The sequence below is a fragment of the Ovis canadensis genome, chromosome 8, assembly GCF_042477335.2.
Source record: "Ovis canadensis isolate MfBH-ARS-UI-01 breed Bighorn chromosome 8, ARS-UI_OviCan_v2, whole genome shotgun sequence".
Classification (NCBI taxonomy): Eukaryota; Metazoa; Chordata; class Mammalia; order Artiodactyla; family Bovidae; genus Ovis; species Ovis canadensis.
Genome location: NC_091252.1, coordinates 71024319 through 71033932, shown reverse-complemented (window position 1 = coordinate 71033932; position 9614 = coordinate 71024319). Strand labels below are relative to the sequence as shown.

Here is a 9614-nt window from a genome sequence, read left to right as displayed (position 1 = left end):
TGTATCTCCCTCCTGCTTTGTCTCTCCCTCCTCTCTCCTGCCTTACTCCACTCAGCCATGCAACCCAATCTATGCAGCCAGCCCTTTCCCAAGTTCTGGTATGGTCCTTCCCACACTGACCAAAACTATCTGTTCACCTGTCTCTCTTCCTGATGGGACGGGAGTTGCCAAAGGTCATGGGAGATATTCCTCCCCTCTGAAGTCTCAGAGTCACAGTCCAGTGCCTGGCTGTGCACAGAGGGCACCCAGAACGAGTCACAAGATGCAATGAGGTCTTCCTGGGGCCCCAGTGTATTGTTTGCATGATGTATGGGGGATTGGGACAGGTGTACAAAATAATCTTTATCATTTTGTGTAGGATTTAGCATATGTTGGCTTGTTTACAAATGCTGAAAATTATAAGTCCCTTGAGGTGACGTGATAGTGTCAGATTATAGCTGGTTCTTAGCTTCTACCTTCTACCCCCTCTCCTTTCCTCGCTTTCCCTCTTCCCTGGCTAGGGTCCCTTGACCTTGATCAGGTAAGTCTAGGACCAATTCTGAGTGTCACAGGAAGAAATTCAGTAGCTCCAGTGTCTAAGAATCTACATCTTCACTCTTGTAGTTGATCTGGCCCAAGCTTCATCCTTATTTCTAACACCTAAGCCCTATCTTCAGTCCAAATTCTGACAACTGAAGCTCTTAGCTCCTGGTGCCTGAATACCCATCTCCCAACATGCTGGTTTTCTGTCCAGGAATCGGTCCTCTCTGGAATTTGGAGTCAGCCCTGTCCAGGATCTGGATCCTGCCTTGTGGAGGTGCCTGCTTCCTGCCAACAGACATCCTGGGGGCCATTTCACTGCTTCTGTGTCTCTTGTGGTCTCCAGAAGCTCCCCTGGGCTCACATGTCAGTCTCATGGATGCAGATTTGACCAAAGGCTGTTCTCCCTCAACTCACCACTGCCTTGGTTCTCAGTTTTTCAAACCATTAGATACAATGTCTTAGCACCCGTTAGACCTTTCCTCATCAGTTCTGTCCCAAGTGGGTGAGTTTAGTTCTAAGACCTTATCCTTCTCCAGCCATCTCATACCCTCTAAGGTACCATTTGTGTCTGTGCCTACCCCACTACAGAGTTCCTCCTGAGTGGAGTGCTGCCTTGGTGTGTGTGTGTTGGGGGGAGGGTGGTGAGTTTGCTCAGAACTGAAATAAAAAATCAAGGGAGATGTTGGCACAGAGCCTGAGATAACTAGGGCCCTTTGCTTGCAACTCAGAGGAGGCGGAAGGAAAGGCAACCCCACCTAGCAGTGAAATCCACCAAAGAATTTCACTTCCCATGGTGAAGTCCTCCTCGCTTTTATAGTTATGAGGATACCAGCTGGACTGTCCACATACCCTAAAAAGAAGCCTGTCTCTGATCCCCTCACACACAGACATGTAAAGTTAGCCCCCCATTCAGTGATGAGTTTCATGGGTAAGTTGTCCTTCCAAACTGCAAAGAATAACTTTGCCAATTACCTATAATAATCAGCCAGCATGCTTTTTTATTAAAAAAGATATTACTGACCAATCAGGGATCATCAAATATTTGGTAAAAGAGAAATATCAAGATGTGTGAAAAGTGATGGACCACAGGAGAAATGCAAAAAGAAGATGACCAAAAAAAAATTGAATTAGCATCTTCAGAGAGGTCTGAGACAACAGTGGATTCACACAGAAGATTAGGCTGCTGTGAAAAAAGAACAGGCAGAAAACAGGAAAGAAGCCATGACAAATTAAACATTCCCTAAATACATTTTAAAAATCAGTAGAATTGAATCACTGGTTTGACTGAAAACTAAATTAGTATCTGGAAGATAAAGTTGGGAAAATAGCTCAGAATGTACAGAATGACTGAAAAGGAAAATATCCAAGAGCTGAAATGGCAGATAGATCTAGAAACTTATTACTATGTAACTAATCCACACTCAGAGAACAAAAATGAGTAATGAAATAAATTAGAAAAGATAATTTCCCTGAACTAAAAAAAAAAAGATTTTCAGATGTAAAATATTCACCAAGTGCTGAGCACTAGTCTGTTGAAAATCTGAAATTCCTAATATAAAGGTTGTGGAGAGAATTACCAGGATATCTACCAAAAAAAAAAAAAAAAACCACACAAAGTAAAAAATAAAAAAAAAAGCCCTAGAAGACTGTCATCATACTTTACATTAATATTATTGATGCTAGAAGACAGTGAAGCAAGACTTCAAAGTTCTCAGGGAAAATTGAGCCTCATTTAATAGCCAGCAAACTGTTACTTCAGAATTAAGGCAAAGTAAGTTATCTAATGACTCAGAAATTTTCTCCTATGTCCTCCTCCTGGAATAACTTGGGGATATAGAAAAAGAAAACTGAATGCAATGAGCAGAACTGTCTGAGGAATAAAATGGAAAGACATTTCAAGTTATCAGCTGTTAATCAGGCCTAGAAAGCAGTTGGCTCAAATTAGAACAAGGGAGATAGGAGATAGTGACTGGAGAACATTGATTCAAAATATGTTTAATAATCTGGACGATCTTAGACATGTAAAAAGTACATGTAGGCTATTCTATCCATTAGAATAAAAGAAACAAAAAGCTATTTAGACAGCATGATAAGACAAGGCGAACTAAAATGTGACATGACTTGGAAAAATTGAAGGGTAAGCAAGCGTAAAAAGAATCCATTTTTCCATCTTTTTTTGGATGGAAATTTTCGGTAACATAAAAATCACATTTCTATCTTTATGGGCCTTACACACTACTTAATACTAAAATTAATAGTTATATATTTTGAATATATAAGAAAGATTAAAGGCAAAAGGAGAAGAGAGTGGCAGAGGATGAGATGGTTAGACAGCATCACTGACTTGGTGGACATAAGTTTGAGCAAACTCCAGGAGATAATGAAGACAGGGAAGAAAGACTGGCCTGCTACAGTCCATGGGGTTGCAGAGTCGAACATGACTTAGCCACTGAATAACAACGTTTTGAATATCTCAATATCTGTTGCTGCTGCTGCTACTGCTGCTAAATCGCTTCAGTCATGTCCGACTCTGTGCGACCCCATAGAGGGCAGCCCACCAGGCTCCGCCGTCCCTGGGATTCTCCAGGCAAGAACACTGGAGTGGGTTGCCATTTCCTTCTCCAACGCATGAAAGTGAAAAGTGAAAGTGAAGTCGCTCAGTCGAGTCTTGACTCTAGCGACCCCATGGACTGCAGCTTACCAGGCTCCTCCGCCCATGGGATTTTCCAGTCAAAAGTACTGGAGTGGGGTGCCATTGTGTTACTGGTTTTCAGTTTTTAAAGTCAAACTATTTTGGAAACTTAACTAAATTAAGCTTGGAAGATGTCCTCCAGTGCCCTGAGTGCTGCCTGTCTGCCCAGCATGACGTTATAGAGGCTGACCCAGGAGAACCCTCTTCTCATCTCACCTGTCCTTTCCCTCCTACAAACACAAGGAGGATAAGAAGCCCTCTGGCCCTCTGTAGTGAAATATTCCCCTAAGCCAGAGCCCAGACTTTTAAAAGAAATCTCCAAAGCTTGTGGTCCTTTCTTCTGGATTTGCTTAACTCCTGACAATTTGCTTAATCCTTTTCTTGGAGGTGTCAACAGCTTCCTGTGACCCCCATTAACAGTGGGTGGATCCACCCCAGAATGTCTCATTGATGAGCCCCTCATAGCAGGCTTTGCGGATGACCCGTTACAGGGTGTACTTTGAGGAAGACATTATGTTCATGTGTGTCTAAAGCAAGCCTCTGGAATGTGTCCCGGTGTTCATTCGTCTAACGGTCCCAAGCATTTACACTGTCAGTTTCTGTTGCCACGCTTGTCAGTGCCACCATCAGTACTGGCTCGCTCAGGGACCTTGTGTAAACCACTGGCGTCAATACTCTGTGGCTTCTGCCAAACAAATGCTAGGTAGCTCTTCTGGGAAGAGTCGTATTTCTGACTGCAGCTGGCCATTCATCAAGCGTCTGGAATTGGCCCTAATCTTGTCTGTTGGCCCCGGATATGCCATCTTCCCGCTCTGATTAAGCTTTCCCATCCCACACCTCATTGCCTCCTCATCCACATTCCTCGGCCCAATCTTTATTTCAGGAGATATCATTGTTCTCCAATCTCATATAATTACCATTCCAGTGTGACTCAACAGTATCCAATGAAGCCCTGAAAAATACTCCTTGGAACAGAAAGGACTGGGGGAGTCATTCAATCATAGCAAGGTAGAGTTGCCAGGGACCTTGAGCTCACCGTGTCCAGCTCCCCCCTCCTCCCACATGGACAACTGAGGCACGGGGGATTATCTGACTTGCCAAAGATCTTAACAGCAAACAAAGCCTCTCAGTGGAATTAGACATACAGAGATAAAAGTATGGGAGGGATAGAGGTATTCTGAGGACAATGGAAAGAACTGCAAGTTCTGATAAGTATTTTGGACTTCCAACAGATAATGAGCAGCTGGCCTCTGTCTCCACTGAGGATAAGATATGGAGATGTGAGTATGGGGGGAAGGTTCTTAATTACAGTTTGAGTTTTTATGTAAAAGAAGTACTTCATTTCAATGTTTCTTTTTCAGAAATGGGGAATGGTGGAGACCCCTTTCTGGACTCTAAGCAAGGGTGGTGCCCCTGTCAGGAGCAGAGGAGTGGCAGGGTGAGGTGGGGGAGCCCTGGACGATATTGCACAATGTCTGACAGCAAGAGAGGCGTCCCGTGCACCAGGTGCCCGCTGCCTGTGTGGCTGAGCGGGCCCTGAGTGCTCTCCCTGAAACCTCTCAAGGGGTTCGCTTATCTGATTACAAGTTCTGCCGCTGGGAAATGAACAGCAGGGACGGATGGGTCTCTAAACAGAAGAAATCTGATTTTCCTGCAACATCCCTGCGAAATCAAAGCATGTAAGAATCATCAAGACAGGTAAAAACTTGATGATCATCTTATTTATCTCTTGGGTGGGGGTGAGGTGGGGTTGGATTTTTAAACCATTTCTCTGATGTTTCAAGTTCAGCAAAATACATGCTTCTGGAGTTCATTTTTGCATTCAGTTCAGGTATCTTCTGGGAAATACACTCACACTCAGTAGTAATAAATCACCAGGAAGCAGGTCTAAGGGTTATTTATAACTCCTTGGGATCCCATGGCCCCTGCTGGCACTTGGGCTGAGTTAGTGGTCTGCGGTCAGACTGCGGTTCCATCATCAGGATGGACATGCCTTGTTCCCGGTGGAAGCGACAGAAAGCGCTGATGAAGCACTTGCCCTGAGCTGTGACCGCACTCGCTCCGCCCTCTGCCCTTCCTCTGATGGCCTAAATAAAGCCAGAGAGTTCACATCTCCTGGACAGTGGTTGCAGGGAATGTACTGCACCCTTTCCTCAGGATGTTCTTAGTGCATCCTAATCTTGAGTAAGACTAACTCCATGAACTTTAAGGTTAGAAACAATTAGACAAGAAAATCCCTTCCCTAGATTTCTTGTAACTGTCAAAAAGAGATGAGTAGTGAAAACATTGCCCCATGCCAGACTTCTCACTCTTGTGAACCTTTGAACCATATTGTTTATTAAAAAGAATATGACCATCCCCTGGCGTGATAAGGTGAGCCATTACTATTTCTGCCTTTTGACTGTTCTTTATGCTTTGTTATGCATCACACGTACCCACATAGCCCTAGAAACCTAAATAAATGCTGTGATTATTCCAGACTGTTCAGCACACTGACCCTGTCATTCACCTCTCCTTCATTACAGGAAAATCCTGCTTCTGTCTTCATCAATCCATTTTGGAAAAATGACTTAAATCTTGGCAACTATAGATAGCTTTGTATATCCTATATGGATTGCTTTAGAGGTCAAGCATACAGAAGGCAGCATTTAATTTTCAAGTTCTGAAGGATCTGAAGATGGCCCAGTCCTGTTTCCTCCCCCACCACCTTTTTTTTCATCATTTATGTATTTTGAAACATATGTAAGCGTCCTCTGTGTGTTTTCCATGCAGCGCTCTGAAGATGAGTTTCAACATTGTTTCATTCTCTGCGGAGTGTAAACTCCTGGAAGGCAGGGGTTGTATTTTATGTTAGATGAATGCCAGGATTTTTCTTTATTCCTGCAAATCCTAGATCAGTGCCTTTGACAGCATGGAAACTGAATACAAGTTTACTGTACTTAGACTGAATTTAATAAAAATAAGGATCATTGTGTGACTATATCACCTGTCTTTGGTTCTGGAGAAATAATGCATGGTTTACAGTGAGGCTGAGACTGAGTTTAATAGTTAGGCTAATCTTGACTGATTTCTGGGTAGGCCCGTCCATCCCACAAACACGAGTACAGAAATCAGGTGTCCTGGCCCATCAGACAATGTAAAATCTGAAGCCAGGCTGCTTGTTTCTTGGCAGAGGGTTGTGGCCCAAGTGGTAGGTAATGGGGTCAGGCCCTCAGACCACTCAGGAGGTGTGGCCTGGCCCAGGTCTTGTTCAGGTGCAGAGTATTCAGAGAGTTCATTAAATGTAACCTCTAAACCACCACTCAGGAAGGGCGTAGGCTTCACTGTGTGGCTGAAAGGCAATGGTTGTACCACCATTGCCTTAGGTCTCCTAGAATGACTCATCGAATTTCTGTAATACTCTCCAAAATATGTGTCTGGCATCTAAAGGAGGAAGAAACACTCTGTACTTGAAGATGCAAGAGAGAGGGTAGGTACTGAAGTCAATCTAATGACAAAATGTTAAATTGGCAGCATGAGCTATGGTTTTGTGGGAATTTAAAATCAGATAGGTACTGACTCAAGTGTTTTGGGTTAAACTCACTAAAGCAATAATTTGTACCTTATAAAATGAAGCCTTTTGGTGGGGTGATCTGGCTGTTCAATGAAGAGGTGACATCATGGACCAGAAAAGTCCCTGGGGCCAAAGTTTGGACATGTCATTCACAAACTTCTACTTTCATCTCCTGAAAACCCTAAAGCCATTATTTTCCTTCCTTCAACCCTTTCTTCCTATGATGGTTCCTTTATTGTGACAAATGCAAAATTCTGAATTCCATCCATGGATGAGAAATAAAAATTTTCACCTTATTTCTGTAGCATAGAAAGAAAAAAAAAAAAAAGAAAAACTTTTCCTCTATATTCTTAGGTTTATACCTGGGGCCTGTATATTAAACTGACAAAAGATTAACAAGAGCAAAGGCATCACAATTTTAATTTTTTGAGTATGAGGGCTCCAGAGAAAGGAAATGAAGCCCTCTAAACAGCAGTTATACTTGGGGGGAAGGGCTTATATGCCATCTTAACAAAGGTGATAAATTGTGGAGAGAGGACTGAGCTAAGAAGGAGAGTTAGGGCTTCCGGGAATGGTGAATTGTGGGAAGGTAAACACACGGGGGGAAATTAACTGTCTGCGCGCTCAGTCGCTCAGTTGTGTCCGACTCTTTGAGACCTCATGGACCATAGTCCCCCACGCTCTTCTGTCCTTGACAATTTCCGGGCAAGAATACTGGAGCGGGTTGCCATTTCCTCCTCCAGAAGTGAACGGTAAATGAGGGTTATTTCGTAAGGTTTGTTCACGCAGACTCATCTAGTCTCTGTCTCTGTGATAAAGGTTCTCTTTCTGGTCTGGGGGACGGCGGGAGACACCTTCACACAGGAATTTATGCCCTGTTATTTTTGGTAAATATTTTGTTTGCAGTTCAAAATAATCCCTATACCAAAGCAGTATACTTCAGCGTGGCGTATACTGTGCTTAGTCGCTTAGTCACGTCTGACTCTTTGCGACACCATGGACTGTAGCCTGCCAGGCTCCTCTGTCCGTGGAATTCTCCAGGCAAGAACACTGGAGTGGCTTGCCGTTCCCTACTCCAGGGGATCTTCCCGACCCAGGGGTCGAACCCTGGTCTCCTGCATTGCAGGCAGATACTTTATCATCTGAGCCACCAGGGAAGCCTGGCATATATTGATCCCCTCTGTTTTACTTCTTTATTTGGCTGCGCACAGGATCTTTGTTTGTGTCATGGAGGCTCGGTAGTCGTGGTATGCAGGCTTTCTAGTTGTGGAGCAGCATGCGTGTTCTTAGTTTCCTGACTAGGGATGGAACCTTGGTCCCCTACATTGCAAGGCAGATTCTTAACCACTGAACCACCAGACAAGTCCCTCCCCTTTATTTTGTATATTTCCCGTCACTTAAAAATACCCCCACTACAGCTAAGTGAAGAGATATTTGGATTTATGCTTGGATGAGAATATTCTGGGAGAAAAACATACCCAGTTGGAGGGCAAGTGATGTGGATGCTGTGAGTAACTGGGGTTTTTAAACTGGGTTTTCAAGGCCCCGTGTACTCAGAGGATGGCATCTGAACCAAGGTAAATTGCAAAGGCGAGTACAGATTCTGCACTTCTGGGTTCCAGGCTTGTTCGAGAACAGAAACGAAAAAGAGTGGGTTCTAGTGGGTAGAATCATCATTTTAAGAAGGTCTATGAAAAAAGGAGTTGGACTTACCCACAGGGACCTGACCAAGTCTAACTTTTATTGGTCTGTTATGGTAAAGTGGAAGGGAGTCCAGGTCCTGAGTGTCAAATGGAAGTGGACATTTTTTCATAGTTTTCTCAAGATTTTGTATCTGAAAGGAATCTTTTCAGTAATAACTTAGAACAGAGATTTCATCAATGATTTAATTCTTAGCGTATTATATTTTCAATATTTAATGGGAGTATTTTGAACATCCTTGCTATTTGTAGGGTCATACAATGGAACTCAAAAAGAACAGTTTCTGAGTCTTTCATTTCACAGAGGTTTCAAGTGAGGGAGAATGAAAAAAAATGACTAAACAACAGAAACAGAATTAAGTAACACAAACGCGTGTAAATACATACGATACAAAGCAAGGTGGATATTATCACAAGGCGGTATTCTCCTCCAGGGAAACCATCAAGAAGATCTGGAAAAGCACAGGTTTTGTTGAGGGGTGGGACACTGAAATGCTAGAAAAGGAAATGTATTTCCAAGCATGGAGACAGTTTAGTAAAGCATTGCTGTTACCCGTTTCCTTAGGATGATTCCATTCCTCAGGAATTGGTGAGTTTAAAGGATGCTTCTAAACAGACATCTCTCCTATCCCTTTGCTTAGCCTGAGGTAACTGTGAGTGAATTGTGTTCAATGTGAGTTTCCTTAAAAGAAGCCAGGTCCTTGGAGGCGGGTTAACTGAAGCAATGCATCCTGGTCCTGGGAATCTCTGTTTAATTTGGGGACACTTGCTGTCTTCCAGGGAGCTGTTTGGTTCACGATGACTTTCACATCCTCATCTCCTTTGCTCTAGGAATTTCTGGTTTTCCATTAATCTTCACTTGGCCTGTTAGATATTTATTTTATGTTGTGGAGTTTTCCCATTTGGATATTTATTCTTGACCTGATGTTTTTCACTGAATGGAGATTTCCTGAATTAAATAATTGCAAACCTGAAAGTGCATGTTTCATAAGAAAAACTTCCTTTCTTTTAACAACTTCGTAAGTCCTTTATAGCCTGAGTTCGCAGACTGTTCCATTTCTCTAGCAGGGTTTACCTCAAAGATGTTAGGGTGTGATTTTAAGATGCAAATATTTCTATACCCACTGCCCTCTGTTAGAGCTGTGAA

General features: G+C 43.1%; 1 long non-coding RNA gene across 1 annotated transcript; it reads left to right on the top strand.

Annotated features, from left to right (window-relative positions):
* Positions 1–4047: 4047 nt before the first annotated feature.
* LOC138445348 (uncharacterized) lies at positions 4048–6196 on the top strand. Its single transcript, XR_011258817.1, has 4 exons — positions 4048–4222; positions 4447–4494; positions 4576–4912; positions 5740–6196. It is a non-coding gene; the product is annotated as an uncharacterized lncRNA (long non-coding RNA).
* Positions 6197–9614: the final 3418 nt, after the last annotated feature.